This window comes from Odocoileus virginianus, chromosome 3 (assembly GCF_023699985.2).
Source record: "Odocoileus virginianus isolate 20LAN1187 ecotype Illinois chromosome 3, Ovbor_1.2, whole genome shotgun sequence".
Lineage (NCBI taxonomy): Eukaryota > Metazoa > Chordata > Mammalia > Artiodactyla > Cervidae > Odocoileus > Odocoileus virginianus.
This window is the reverse complement of record NC_069676.1, coordinates 28,721,068-28,736,619: the sequence shown is the minus strand read 5'-3', so window position 1 is coordinate 28,736,619 and position 15,552 is coordinate 28,721,068. Positions and strand designations below refer to the sequence as shown.

Here is a 15,552-nt window from a genome sequence, read left to right as displayed (position 1 = left end):
ATGTTTAAGGCAATTGGAAGAAGATGGCCATGTATAACTCTTCAAAAAATTACTCCTTCATTGTTAAAATTTGATTTTTCAAAAGCAGGCTGTTAAAATATTTAAGAGGATGGCAATAAAAGTATGTTGTGTATAGAACATATCAAGGGTGACACCAACTCCATCCGTATCTACTGGATGGAAGCAAGATGTGCTTTTCTGAGAGTTTATAGTAGGCAAAAAAAAAAAGAGGCATTTTTATTTTAACCAGATGTGAAAGAATTAAACCCAATATTTTCAAGTATTTTTTAGTGCCATATGATGTCATCTGATTTTATATTTTCTGAGGGATAGTGGGTATTTTCAAATTGTGAAGCCACTTTCCATGTATGTGCTTGAAGTCTTATATATGATAAATTACAGTAAACAAATTACCACACCGGCAGAACATACTTTTGGCTGTTTATGCTAAGACAGCGGAGAGAGAAATTTAGTTTCTCAATCGGAAATGGAATCAAAAGCATGTGAAATGTCTTCTGCTGGCCTTCAAGGCAGTCCTTATTTCAGAGACTATGTACTCCTCATCCAAAGAGGTCCGGGGCAGGGAGGGCTGGGTGTGTCCTCGGAATAGTCCAAGGGCCTCTTCCCTGTGGCGCCAACACAACAGCCCCCGGGACCTCGTAGGCACTACACTAGTCATCCAGGCAACCACAGTTTTTAAACAACCATGCCCTTCCTTTTTCACTGGTAATATGTTTTCAATGACAGCCTTACACATACTATACATCCCACCGCCACCAACCCAGATGGGGCCAAATTTCCCAGGATCGCTGCGCCACTCGTGTCCTCCGGAGTCGGCAAGGGAGGAGAGAACTTCCTTCCTCACACTCTCCTCTGGAGCAGCATCAGACAAGCGGCCACACCCAGGAGCAGGAGAGTGGCCCTCAAAGGCTTTGCTGAGTGAGCTTCTCTGAGCCATCTCTCCCGTGGTCGGGAAAGAGACTTCTTAAAAACCATTTAAAGCTTTCCAAAGGGCAGGAGCGAGACGATCGCGATCCAAGGTTAGCATCAGTGGTTCCACTCCTCCAGACTTCACTTCGGAAATAAGGAAAGAGTCAGTCACCAGGGCTGACTGACGGATGCCTCATCCAGCAGCTCCCCGCCCCCTCCCAATGAAGACAGAGCTGCTGAGAGTAAAGTTAATATTACTAAGGGGCCGTCGGTGTATTAACCGTTGTTGAATTAGAAACACCATCCGTTCAGACCACAGTCTCCTCCATCCACCACCCATACTCGAGCACGGAACATTCCGGGCAAAGACCTCTCAGCCTTCCTTCCTTGGCGAAGTCCTCGAGGGTGGGCGAGACCGGGGTGGGGGCGGGCGGGGCGGCTTGGGGCTTAGGACTGTGCCAAGGCAAAAATCCTCAGCCAAGGGGCTCCCGAAGCAGGGCAGTTTCCCAGGACCGTGCCCACGTTCCGTCGCCCCCTCCCCGCGTGTCTCTGCCCGGCCGAGGCTGGAACCCTGGAACGGGCTGGGGACCAATGAGATGGCAGCGGTTGACGCAGGGATCACGGTGAGGGGCGATTTCATCTCCCGGGGTGGGGGGAGAGGCCGCCCAGCGGGGGTGGGGGCGGAGGAGAAAGGGGTAAAAAGTGGGAGGGGAGGACATCGGAGACAGCCAGTTGAGCAGCCGAGACCCAGAGGTGCGAGCGCCAAAGGTAAAGAAGAAAAGAGCAGGTTCGCGGACCAGGAGGCGGCGCGGCCGGGGCTGGGGGCCGCCGCGCGGAGGGCGAGGGAGGGTCGCCGGCAGTCAGGCCGAGCCGGGCTCGCGGGCCGGGGGCGGGCGCCGGGCGCGCGGCAGCGGCGGGAGGGCGCGGCGGCCGGGGCCGTGGAGACCGCGCCCCCGCCCGGCGGAGCGCCGCGCTCGGCGCTCCGCGTCCCTCCGCGCCAGCTCCCAGCCCGCCGCCCCGGGGCTGCCCTCCTCCCGCTGCCGCGCGCCCGTTGGGGGGCCCGGGGGGGGAGAGGCGCCGGAGGCCCGGCCGCATTGTGACGTAGCGGGGCCGCGGCAGCGCCTCCGCCGCCCGCCGGCTCCCGCCGTTCCTGCCTGCTCCCGCCGCCGCCGTCCATCTGTCCGTCCGTCCGTCCGTCCGCGTCTTTGAGCAGCCGCCGCGCCGGGCGCCCGGGGTGAGTCCAGGTCCCGGGGTGGACGCCGCGGGGAGACGGGGGTGGGGCGCGACGGCGCGAGCGACTGAGCCTTTCCAAGTTTGCACCGGGCGGCCCGGGCGGGGGTCCCCCCCACCCCGCCGCGAGCCCCGGGGAAGGGGGGGCCCTTTGTGCGGCGAGTCCCGGCGGCTCGAGTGGCGGCGGTGCCTCTGCAGAAAGGGTTTGGGGAGAGGTCTCTATAGTAACGTTGGCGGCGCCTGCCAAGCGGCTTCTCTTCTGGAGGGAGGGAGGAAGAGCCCCCACCTCCGGTTCCAAAGGATCGCTCTTTTCCTCTGCCGGTTTCGTGTGCTTATTATTCTTCCTGCCACCTGGGATGGTGTGGGAGGCAAGGATGGGCAGTGCCGGGGCTCCTAAGAACTGAGGTAACCAGAGACGAAGTCATAGTAATAGAAACAGTACCAACAATAATAATAGTAATCGCAACAGAGGGACGCCTGGGGTTGCCGCGGCCCAAGGGCAGCCCCTCGCTCTTGGGCACCGCGGCCCTGGCTGCCCGGTCCTCTGGGGCTCCGAGCACCACCCTCGGGTGCTGTCCCGTGTCCCCTGCTCCTCCGGGTCAACTGTAGCCAGGAGTGTTTCTCTCCTGGCCGCCTTTCGCGGTGATGGCTCTCGTCTGCAGGTGGTAAGCGAGGTGACTGGCAATTTGGCTATTGTCAAATGCCACGTTTTGTTTATTTCATCTTTACGAAAGGAAAAGAGGGAAAATTATGAGCCATTACTGGCAGCCATACAGTTTCCACAGGAAATACTAGCATTCTTTGAGGAACACGCTACTGCTTGCGGGGAAGAAAGTCTTTAGGAAACAAAAAGGGAACAGCATTGTTGCTCATTTTCAATGGACCGCTAGGAGAGGGGAAACGTGGTGTTTTTTCCTGTGGGAACAGGCTTGCCTTGGGAAAGTTAATTAAGGAAGCTTACTGTCGGTGGCCCGTTTTTCACTTGCTGGTGGCTGGACCCCACTCCTCTTGGCTGTTACTGACAAGTGTCCATCAAAGAGCCGTGAGGAAGGGAAAACCACTGCAGGACAGTCTCACCACACACCACGTGCTGTGGAGCCCAGCCAGGGTGCAGTGTGCAGAATGAAATAAGGGCTGTCTGGGGAGGTTTATGAGGATTGCGTCTGTGCAGAGTATGTCAGTGCTCCAAGGTGTCACTCTAAACACATCATTTTCAAGCATGGCTTTCCCTGCTGAATCTGCAGAAAGGCAAAAACCTATTTCTCTTATTGTGGAGCAGACGTCCCAGTTGGGAATGGGTTGAAATCTGCGTTTTGTTTGTGTATATTGAAGTTTTCAAAGGCAGAGAGGATAAGGTTTAGGAAAGCAGTATGCTAATGGATTCACATCTAGAGAATGTCTGTTGGGTATTTCTGATGCATCTCAACGTTAAATTACATTCAGCCTGGTTGGACTCTAGGGAGACACCCTTCAGGTGTTCTTTATTTGAAAAAGTGTGACATTTTGTCCCCATTGCAGAAGTCTCTCTGGAAGGCAGTAATAACTGAAGATGACCAAAATATGTAGGAGTTTCAGGTCTAGGCACAGAAAGAAGATGGTGCTTCTCTTAAGGATCTTTGGACATCTCAGTTAGAAATAAAATATAAAAAAATAAATAATACAGCTTTGAACATAAGCTTCATTTTATTTAGAGCAAGCTTTTCGTGAGGAAAGGTTACAATATGGTAGATTTGAAATGATGCTGCAGTTATTGATTTGACATTTACAACTGTGTATGGATATCCAAAAGGAAGGGACTAAGGCAAATGAATTTCTCTGTCTACTGTGTCATAGCTCTCCTACTTTCAACTAGTTATTCTTGTGCAGATGTACAGTGGAAATTCAGAACAGAGGCCAAGAAACTTTCTGTGCACTGTTGTCTTGGAGGGAATTGCAGCAGTATTTTACTGCTCTTAAGAGGAGGAAAACCCACATAAACATCTAATACAAACAAATGATCTTTGATATTATCAGAGAAAGCCTAGAGCCATTTTTCTTGCCAGATTGAAGGCATTTCTTGTCAAAAGAGGAAATCTCCCAAGGAGCAGGTGCATCATTATAAGAAACACAAGGGAATTTTTCTTTTAACTGCAAAACTTAATTGAATAGCAACAAGAGAATCAAGTGACACTCTCAGAATAGAAGGTTTGTTTTTGGCAGTCTGTCAGATTAGGGTTGCAAACCACATAGGAGAAATAGGTGTCTTGGGAGAAAAATAACTTCCTGGTGAAAATCATACATTTGCTTCTGTGGAACTTTTACCTTTACATGCTTGTTTCCTGTGCCCCTTAGATTGGTGTGCAGATTCTACTTGCAAGAATTAATTTTCTGAAAATGGTTCAATGAAGTGGTTACTAATATGTACACTATGCATGATTTTATGTCTGTAGATAACTGGATTTTATATTTTATAATTTATATATCTTATCAGCTCCTTTTTTAAGCTTTTAAAATTATTGATCAAAATATGTGTTGAAACGATTAATGTTAATTGATATGATTGACAACTGGGTCCTGGAAAAGTGCTCATTGATTACTAAATAGTCATTGCATATACACTTGGTACATACATGGGGTATAAAAATATAAAATGCATAGTCTCTTCACAGAGAGCTTACAAGGGGAAAAATAGGATACATGAAAAATTAAGTAATGATACAAAACATGAAAGAAGATATTTTAGATTAATTGCCCAAGACAATGAGCAGTAATTGAAAAGGAATTCTCAGGAGAAAGTTACCAAGTCAGCTTAGATGGTTTTCCAGTTATCCATTGCTGTGTAACAAATCATCCCCAAATCATTGCTTAAAATGACTGTATTGCTTGCAATTGTGTGGTTGGTAGTTCAAGTTGGGTTCAGCAAGGTGGTTCTTCTGCTGCTCTTGGCTGAGTTCCTCTGTTATCTTCAGTCACCTGGTAGTTTGGATGATCTAGGATGGCCTCATTTATGTCTGATAGTTATTAGCTCAGGTTAACAGGTAACTGTGGCACGTGCCTCCCATTTTCCAGCTGACTAGCCTGGGCTTCTTTATGTGGCAGACAAGCAGTATTCCAAGAGCAGCAAAAGAACAAACCCCAGTTTAAGGTGATTTTTAAGCCTCTGCTTGCATTATATTTGCTATACCTTCCCCTCAGCCAAATCAAATCACAGGGTCTCCCCAGATTCAAGAGGGTATTGAAAGACTCCACTTGCTGTCAGTGGGAGCTGCAAAAATTTGTGGCAGTTTGTTTTCAACGTAGTATGTGTACGAAAATACTTGTTCCAGCCAATGTTTTTGTGCTGAGGGATGGTGTACTGTAAGCTAGTGTACTTGGAGACAGCCCAGAATTGAGGTTAGGGAATTGCCCTATAAATCATTGTCCTGTAATCTCTGTTCTGTAAACCACAGAAAGAAAAGGAATGACAACGATAATAAAATTTTAGCTATACCCTCTGCTAGTGGTGTGAGGATGGTTTGGAGACAGTAGGCTGGTAGCAGAGTCAGCAATCCATTGTTGAAGGGTGAGGAAGGCTCTGACAAAGGTGGAGGCAGAGAGGATGGAAAGGAAGGGATCAATCTGTACATTTGGGCTAAGTCGCTTAGTCGTGTCTTTTCCAACTCTTTGTGATCCTATGGACTGTAGCCGGCCAGGCTTCTCTCTTCATGGGATTCTCCAGGCAAGAATACTGGAGTGGATTGCCATGCCCTCCTCCAGGGGATCTTCCCAACCCAGGGATCAAACCCGTATCTCTTCCATCTCCTGCATTGGCAGGTGGGTTCTTTACCACTAGTGCCACCTGGGAAGCAGGGATCGATCTGGGAGATCCCATATTTTGGATTAGGTGACTGATTATACAAGGTTAGCGAAAGCCTAGAGTCAGAATCATTATGAGATTTTAAAAAGCTTAAGTGACTGAAAGAATGATTGTGCTGTTGTGAGAAATAGAGAAATCAATAAGTGATTTATTTGGGGGGAGGTGAAAAATTCAGTTCCAGGAAGATTGATTAAAAGAGATAAATTGAACGTGAGAATGCTTTATAAGCTGCAGAGTATGCTATGAATGTTTCTATTGCTTAGTGTTTAAATCACAGTGGCTTGTATACAGTTACGTTTCTCTAGTTGTAAAGCAACAGAAAACAAAATGCAACCTGGAGGATATCCTGAGGGTCAAAGGGAAGTCAGAACCACTCTCAGGATAGAAACGGAACTCCTCTGGGGAGCTGGGGAGTAGAAACTGAAGGTCTTATTCCTGAGGCACACAGCTGGCTGTCAGCCCCTGGAAGGCTCTGCCCTTGCACTTAGCATAGCGGGAAGAACTCCTTTGGCCTAGTTTGAGTGGCAGGCACACTGCTGAGCCAGAAGCGTTCACTGACAGCCCTGCTCAGATAGCACACAATCGGGGAGTAGGTCGGTGCTTCTTCAAGGGACTTAGGAGCACCGCTGTCAGAATTGAGAATGGACACAGGGTAGCAGAACCAACAGATCCCTGCCAGAGATGAACACTTGATGATTTCTTTGGGCCTGGCGACTGGGAGGAGAAGGAAATGGCAACCCACTCCAGTATTCTTGCCTAAGAATCCTGTGGACAGAGGAGCCTGGTGGACTGCTGTCCATAGGGAATCGCACAGAGTCAGACACAACTGAAGCCACTTAGCATGCAGGCGTGCATTGGAGAGGGAAATGGCAACCCACTCCAGTATTCTTGCCTGGAGAATCCCAGCGACAGAGGAGCCTTGTGGGCTGCCTTCTATGGGGTTGCACAGAGTTGGACACAACTGAAGCGACTTAGCAGCAGTAGCACCTACTGAGAAGTGGGCAGGTTAGGAGGTGACACTTCAGGTACATTTACAGAGATACCAGTGCATCCGTGACAGTTAACACCCATGCTAGTGGCAGGAGAGAGCCAGCCCAGTGCAGGCTCCTCTGTAAACGTCAGTGGATGTCTTATCAGAGGGGAGAGGAATGCAAAACACGATCTTTTCTGTCTGTCATCACCTGAGGGTTCAGTGGAGGTGCTGCTTCGCCAGCCTTGTTTTATAGGTGGCCTGTCTGAAGCTCAGGTGGCCTCCCTGCCATGGAGTGCAGCTGTCAGGCTGGCCTGAAACATCTGGCCTCACTCATATCCCGCAATTCGGCTCAGCAGCACACACAGCTGTGCGTTATGGAAGGGGCTGGGATGGACCAGCTCAAACCCGAGCCCACACTTTTTTATATCCCAGAAGATATTCCATAAACGTTAGTTTAGTGAGTGAATGTGCCATTATCTGCCACAGTAACATTTTCTAAAGCAGTCTGGTCTGGATTTTCATTATTCACAGAAGAATTGGCTATAAAGTCCCTAAATACCTTTTGTAGATTGAAATGTTTTAAGGTAATAGTGGTGGTGGTTTAGTTGCTCAGTCGTGCCTGACTATTTGCCACTCCATGGACTGTAGCCCACCAGGCTCCTCTGTCCATAGGATTTCCCAGGCAAGAAAGCTGGAATGGGTTTCCATTTACTTCTCTGGGATTTTCATTATTCACAGAAGAATTGGCTATCAAGTCCCCTAAATGCCTTTTGTGGATTGAAATGTTTTACGGTACTGGTGTCACAGAAATACAGGTTTTTATAATCCCAGTTACGCAAATAGACCCTGGGTTTTTTTTGAAACACAATTGTCTTTACTTTTTGTATCTGTCAGGACTCTTGGCAGCAAGTCACAGAAACCCAGTGTTCAAGTAGGAAGGGACATATCCTGGCTCCTGTGTTGGAAAAGTTCAGGAAGGACCAAGTTCTGATTTTCTCTCTTCTTCATGGTGCTAAAATGTTCATCAGCAGCTTTAAACTTAATCCCTGTGGGAAAAGAGAATAATTCAGGATTAACTCTAATTAGACCACTTTGATCATATGCTCATGCCCGAACCAGTTTTTCTGGCCGGAGACTGGGAATATGCTCCTTGGCTCGGCCTTGACAATGGGCCCCGTCCTGTCCTGGAGCCTTCAGGAGCAGGAGGGTGTCTATGTGAGGGGTGGCTGGGTGCCAGGGAAGGTGCATGGGAGAGTGGGGAGGTTTATGCCGGGAGGGTGGTCAGCAAAGCCCTCCTAAACCCCGTGACCTGAGAGCAGGAAACGGGTGGGTTTTAAAGAGAAAATACTGAAAAGAAGAGAGTGGAGGCTGTGCATGCAGAAGCAGCAGATACCTATTGTTCCATCTGTTTTCCCTGGAGGGCATGGTATATCTTGCTAAGCCACCAAGCCGTGAACCTGGGATGGCCCTGGTCTGACCATCTTCCTTTCCACTTCCACCTAATCAATCACCAGGGCCTCCGGATCCATCTCTCAGTCTTACTCTTTTTCCCTTCATCAGTTAAATCAGCGGTCCCCTACTTTTTTGGCACAGGGACCAGTTTTATGGAAGACAGTGTTTCCAAGGACTAGGGTCAGGGTTGGGGGGTGGTTGGTTTCAGGATGATTCAAGCACATAGCAATTATTGTGTGCTTTATTTCAATTATTATTATATCAGCTCCACCTCAGATCATCAGGCGTTAAATCCTGGAGGCTGGGAACCCCTGGTTTAGATCCTCACTGTTTTTCACTCCTTCACTGCTCACAAGTCACCTATGAAATGCTGCTCCCAGTCTCTCCCTGCCAAGCCATTCTCCTCACCACTGCCTGAGAGTTCCTTCTAAAGAACAAAGAGTTAAAATTGAACCACGTGCCCGTGGCCAAATAGTACAAACTTCCAGCGGTAAAATAAACGTCATGGGGCTATAATATACAGCCTGGTGACTATAGTTATTAATACTATATTGCATACTTGAATGTTGCTAAGAAAGTAGGTTTTCAAAACTCATCACGAGGAAAAATGTTGTAAGTTTGTGTGACAGATTTTAACTAGACTTGTGATTATCATTTCATAATATATACAAATATCAGATCATTGTATTGTGCACCTGAAACTATTGTAATGATATATGTCAGCTGTATCTCAATTAAAAATAAAAAAGAACCATTTGAAATTTCACAGCTCTGGGGAAGAAGCCCAAGTTCTTGACCATGAATTCGGGGGTTCCCCATGATGTGTGCCCTGTCTCCTATTGGACACAGAGGATGGATGGGAGGAGGGTGCGCAGTGACGACTTCTAGCTGCCCACATACTCCCCATGCTGTCGTGACCTCTCTAGCACTCAAGGTCACCAAGTGTCCATTTTCTCTCTCATTTTCATGCTTTTGTGTCTGTTGTCTCTGGAGTATTGTTTCTCCTTTCTTGACCTAGTGAAAAGCTGCTTCTCCTTCCTGACACAACTCAAGTGTTACTCTTTCGAGAAACCTTTGCTGGTCCAAGGCGCTGCCTTGAACTTGACCCTGTGGGACAGCATCGGGTATACTTTCTGTTTGTGCCATTGTTCTGAGCGTCTCGAGCCAGGCATTGCCCTTCCTCATCTCTGTATATACCTGTGCTTAGTAACAGTGCCTCGCATAGGGATGTTTTTTTAAATGAATGAATGAGATATGTGTACTGAGTTGTTAACCTTCAGGTTTTTAAGGTGATTTTTTTAAGATTTATTCTATTTACTTTAACTTGATTCTTGGACACGAAGACAGGTTACTTTTGAAAATGCTGCTCAGACACTTTTCCTTCAGTTCTCCCAACTGCTTGTTTCCTATTTGGTCACTAAAAGCTACCGTAGAAAAGAGCTGGAAAAATGCAAGTGGCCCAAAGTGAATATCAAGGCTGGAATCCATGGCTCAGAGATCAGATGAGGAATAATTTTTCTTCCTACCATAAAGAGGCTATCTTTTAATTAATATCTGAGGTGCTTACTCCGTGTTGGGTACTTACCAGCTCAGATGCATCCCAGTTATTCTTAGTGAATCCTCACAGAGGCTCCAGGAAGGAGGTACGTTATCATCCTCTGTCTCCATCTGAGAAAACTAACATGTAAAGAGTTGAAGCAGCTTGCTTGCCACCAAGCTCTCCCTTCCTGGGGACTGAAGAGCTGCCAGACCCTCAGCTGGGCCATTGAGGAGTAGACCCCATCTCTGATTGGGCTCTTCTGAGTCATCTGTTAGGATGCTTTCGTTGTTTTTCTAAAATGAAGTGACCACTTCCTAAGAGTAAAACATTCCAGCTGCCTCCCTTGGCCATCCGTTATGTCAGAAACACTATGGGAAAAGATGTGTTTAAAGAGGTAGGGACACCAGTTCTATAGGAAGTTGAAATCAAGATGAATTTCTACCTTAGAAATTCCCATCATGTTCTTGTGATTCTGCTGTGGCCAGACAATAGAGGCCTCTTACAGAGGTTGTCCTGTTGTGTGTAATGCATAGGTTTCTTGAACAGGCATTGAAGGGGCTTCATTCTGAGAACTACACTGAAACGTATGCTCTAAGGATACTCAAAATGAGCTAAAGATTTTGGAAATCATAGAAGCCATAGAATGTTTCTTAACCTGGTTTAAGTCTGAGAGCCTTTTGAGGCTGTGATGAAAGCGATAGATTCTTTCCTTAGAGAAAAAAGATGTACACACACACACACACACACACACACACCACCCACCCCCACACACACTGTGTATCTGATTTCAAGAGTTTCCATCTGTGGATTTCCCGGGGCTCCATAGACTCCAGGTTAAAAACCTGCTTAAAAGCTGTAATCTGGAAGAATGGTAATAGCCGTTGTTGAGTGTTTACCATGTATCACATGCAACCATTTATCGTGCCCACCATGTGTCAGCCCGTTCTGGAAAGCTCATCATAGCCAACCAGCCCCAAAGACGTGCATGATGAGCCCTGTTTTTAGCTGTCCTGAGTGAAGTTCTGAGAAGGAACTTACTCTTCACCCAGCTGCCACTTGGTGAGTGTGGAACTAAACGCTGAACCCCGATCTGCATCACTGCTCCTTCCTGCAGCCTCCATGCCCGTTCCTCTTACTGTGTGAGGCATGCAACCCGGCTAGGGGGACCCCCAGCCTCTGTCAGTCCTGACAGCCCTCAGCTTCTCTGTTGAAAGTTGGTCTAGTGGCTGCTTCTGCCACGGGAGCCTCCTGGCATGCTGGAGCAGATGAGGGCTGGAAAGGGGGGACTCGTAAGCAGAGTGGTTTCCTTTCAGGCCCCCTCTGCAGGTGAGAAGGCAGAGGGACCAGAGAAGCCGCAGATGGATTGAAGATAGGCTGACTGGTCGGTCTGGTTGCAGTAGAGCGTGGCTCCCTGGAAGCCAGAGCCTGCTTCTCATTTATTGATGATGTGACTGTTGTCCTTGTTTTGGCCTTCATGTAGTGGTATGTCTGCTGCAGATGAATCCAATGATAAGTCTCTTCAGGGAGCACACACACCATCAGCCTCTTCTCCTCTTTGCAGCCCCTCGTGAGCTCCCCTGTGTTTCCCCTCCTCTCATTCTATGGCTCCTTCTCCCCTCTTGTCTGCGACACCCCAAGACAGCCTCCTGGGTTTTCTCCCCAGGCGTCTGCTGGTGACCAGAACTGCCTGCTACAAGTAATAGAATCCATGGTTCATTGCAGATTTTCCAGTACACATAGTAAGAAAAGTAAAAGGAAACAGGTGAAATTAATGTTAATGGTTTACTTGGGCTTCCCTGGTGGCTCAGTGGTAGAGAATCCACCACCAGTGCAGGAGATGCAGGAGACTCACGTTCGATCCCTGGGTCAGAAAGATCCCTTGGAGGAGGAAATGGCAACCCGCTCTGGTACTCTTGCCTGGAAAGTCCCATGGACAGGGGAGCATGGAGGGCTACACAGTCCATGGGGTTGCAAAGAGTTGGACATGACTGAAGCTATTGAGAACGTACGCAGAGCATACATGCAATGTTTTACTTAACCCGGTATAGCCAAAATATTAGCATTTCCCCATGTAACTGATATTTTTAAATATCATTAATCAGATTCTTTGCATCCCCAAACTCTTTGAAATTTCGATGTATTTTATTTAAAAAATGGTAATTCTTATTGAAATATAGTTGATTTACAACTCTATGTTATTTTCAGGTGAATCATGAAGTAATTCAGTTATATATATATATATATATATATATATATATTTTACATTGTCTTCCATTATAGGTTATTACAAGATATTGAGTATAGTTGGGTGTACTTTATTCTTAACTCAGACCAACCACGTTTGCCATGCTCACTCACCACGTGTGGCTGGAGGCTCCCACTGCAGCCTGCAGGCTTGGGCTCTGAAGAGGCCTTGGGAGCCCCAAGGCAGACTCAGGCCTCCCCCACCACCTCTGTCTCCCCAGCACTTAGCTTGCGTCTCCTCTGTCACCCCATAAGAGGTGTTGCACTCGATTGCCTGCGCTCTTGAACCTGGGCCCTTGAGAGTAGGCAAGGTGTCGGTCATCTCTCTGTCCCTGGTGTAGAGCGCAGTGTCTCAGAGCCCACAGTTGGCATTTGTGACATTGAATGCATTAAAGGAGGGGGAGATTGTATGTAATCTCAGGAACTGAAGAGACTGGTATATGAGGCTCACCTCCCAGCCCTGGCTCCTGCCTTTCAATCTCTGGTTCTTTCTGGTGCCATAGAATCGCACTGGAGTCAGACCAAATGGACAGTCAAAAGGAACACTGTAGCCTCGAATTGTGCTGTTTCTACACATCTTGTTTAACTTGAAGCTATATCTCCTCTAGTATTGAATCCTAGGGGAACTTATTGCATTCTAGCATGTTAAATAGCAATGGTCTTATTTATCAGAGGGGGGAAAAAGCAGGACAGACCAAATACCAAAACAAACCTTATCCACTGGACAAGCCTCCTACCAAGATTGCAAAGAAGGCCAACTGACCTCTAGAATATTAAATCCACAAAGAAGGGATAGGCTGCATCAGGGAGCTGTTGCAGTCATGATGATGAGCTTTCTCTATGCTTCCAGTGGTTTGAGAGTCATGACCATGCCCCCTGAGAGAATGGGAGATTTATAGCCCGAGTTAGTTTGCCTTTGCACGTACAGTATTTAAATTTTGCACGTGCTCCTAACCAACTAACATTCATGCTCTTGCCTGCCTACTTTACCCTAATGATAAATGCTGTGTAAAATAATTCATTCAACCAAGTCTCAAAGTTTGGTACTGCCACAATACCATATAAACCACATATTCACATAAAGTCAAAAGTTTGAAAATGGGAGAAAATATTTATGTTTGATCTATTAAGTCATAATAAGCATTTTAAGAACTTCTTGTCTCAGAAAAGAGTGTGTTACCTCAGAGCCCTCAAAGGGTGCATTGAAATAGAAAGTGGAATCAGGCCTAACCTCTGTCTTCCAGTTGATTCCCATTTTCAACCTGGAAAGCTCATTGACCTGCTGGCGGTTTTTGTTTCTCAGAGTGCATACAGGGAAAAGTAAATCCTGCTGTCACACACTATGTAGGAGGAGGATGAATGAAGTCTAGAGAATGTTTTGAACAATTTCTCAAAAAAAAAAAAGTTTATTTGGAACAGTTGGAAGGCAAAGTAACTGCCAATATTTTTGCCGAGTAAATTCTAAAGAACTACAAACATCATAGCATATATCCTATTGTAGATAACCAAACACTAACAGTGTTAAAGTAATTTGATGATCTCTTTTTAATAAATCAAGGATGGTTCAGGACAGACAAAGCTTTTCATCTGTTGGCTCGAGTTTTGGGAAGGCTGCTTTCATTTGCATCTCTTAAAAAGAACCCGTGGCTCTCCGTATCTGCAGTGTCCTTCATCCTACACGACGGCTCTGGTGTTGCTGTGTTGGTGTAATTGAAAACCTATAAAAGGCCGAGAGCTACTTTTGAATTGGCTCAGTAAACTTGGACTGGATTTGTCAAAGTGGTGAAAGGTTTAAAGGAATTTTCATAAATGAGGTCTCCAAGCTGTGTTTTAGCCATACAGTTCCAATGTACTCCGAGGCCCGTGAACTCAGAGGAAAGAGCCTCTGAGAAGAGCAGTCATATCAAGATGGAAATAAATGATTCATTTTTACTCCCCGAGTTCTGCAGACATAAGCACACTTAGCCGCTAATCATCATAATTTAACAGTACTGTTGTGCACTAAAAATACAATTTAAAAGTCTAATCTTTAATTAAATTGAGTACTCGCAGATTAACGTGGTTACAAATCTTGGGCCCTGAGTGTAGCATAGTGTTTACTCTTGTTGCTAGGAAATAACAGCTCTTCACAAGCTACAGATTGACTTGGTAAGAAGAGGGACATAAGCTTTTCCTACTAAGGGACTTGATCAGTTCTTCTTTGTTTCTTTCTCACAATGTATGTGAATGCGTTTCATGCAGCAGAGGTCTTGCAGCTTTTGTTGGCCACAGAAAGTCCAGGTATGCGCACTAAAGCAAACATTTCGAGGATGTTTGAAAGAGTTTGTTTGAAAGATCTTACCTAGCGCTCTTGGACAAAATAAGCTTCATCAAGTATTTGAGTTTTTAATGAAATGAATTTGTCCATTCATTAGAATTACCAAGGAAATAGATTGTTCTTTAATGTAGAATTATCACAAAGCTAATTGATGGCTTTGCATTCTCACCATTAGTGGGAAGCTGTCAAATTAGAATCAGCATTTAATCCAAGTTGATGGTTTTCCAAAATCATTAAAACTTGCATGGAGGAAATCAACTCTGCTATTCCTTTTTCCTTTTCCCTCTCTTTGGCAAACCTCACCGCGTGACACATTGTACAATAGTTTTTAAAAATGCAAAGCTAATGCTTGCACAGCATGAAAGGGGGTAGTGATGCCAGTTCATTTGCCTTGTTCCTGAAAAAGACGAAAGATTTCTATGTGCTATTTCAGTCAAGATCAGGCATGAAGGAATGGCCTCCCCAAGCTCAAAGGCAGAACTAAGAAAAAACCCACAGGGACGAAATTCTGTTTGATCTGTTGGAGGCAGGCCCTTGTACACAGGGCTGATGTTTCAAAGCAGAGGCCCTTCCTAAAAGATGGAAAATAGCAGAACACTTGTGTTGAGGAACAGCTTTTGATTGGCTTGTGCTTATTACAGAATTTTGTCCTAAATCCAAACTCAGAAGAATCTGGGGAGATTATATCTTTTGAGAAGGGTACTGCTGAGGGACAGGATCCTGACTGCACCCAGCATATGTGTTCATGACCTCTCTTGGTGAGTGCGTGCATGCATGCATAGTCACTTCAGTTGTGTCCGACTCTTTGTGACCCCATGGACTGTAGCCTGCCAAGCTCCTCTGTCCGTGGAATTCTCTAGGCAAGCATACTGGAGTGGTTGCCATTTCCTCCTCCAGGGGACCTTCCTGATCCAGGGATCAAACCTGTGTCTCCTGCATTGCAGGCCAATTCTTTGCCACCTGAGAAACCCCGCTCTTGGTGATTACCACACTTTAAATTTCCCTCTGGATAATTAAGGACTCATTTCTGT

At 46.4% G+C, this 15,552-nt stretch overlaps 1 protein-coding gene and 1 long non-coding RNA gene across 16 annotated transcripts in view; one reads left to right on the top strand and one right to left on the bottom strand.

Annotated features, from left to right (window-relative positions):
* Window positions 1-429: 429 nt before the first annotated feature.
* On the bottom strand, window positions 430-1,393 carry LOC110135764 (uncharacterized). Its single transcript, XR_002313451.2, has 2 exons — window positions 1,189-1,393; window positions 430-1,074 (listed from the first exon to the last, which is right to left on the bottom strand). It is a non-coding gene; the product is annotated as an uncharacterized lncRNA (long non-coding RNA).
* A 66-nt stretch (window positions 1,394-1,459) lies between these two features.
* Window positions 1,460-15,552, top strand: part of SNCAIP (synuclein alpha interacting protein) — a 153,767-nt gene continuing 139,674 nt past the window's right edge. For 5 of the 15 annotated variants that reach the window (XM_070465114.1, XM_020891018.2, XM_070465113.1 and 2 more), the window contains exon 1: window positions 2,080-2,164. The gene's annotated coding sequence lies outside the window, so the exon portion shown is untranslated. Of the gene's footprint in view, window positions 1,554-1,614; window positions 1,699-2,079; window positions 2,165-2,479; window positions 2,566-2,673; window positions 2,826-15,552 lie in introns of those variants that run through there. The other 10 variants (XM_020891021.2, XM_020891023.2, XM_070465108.1 and 7 more) reach the window with 8 other exon arrangements.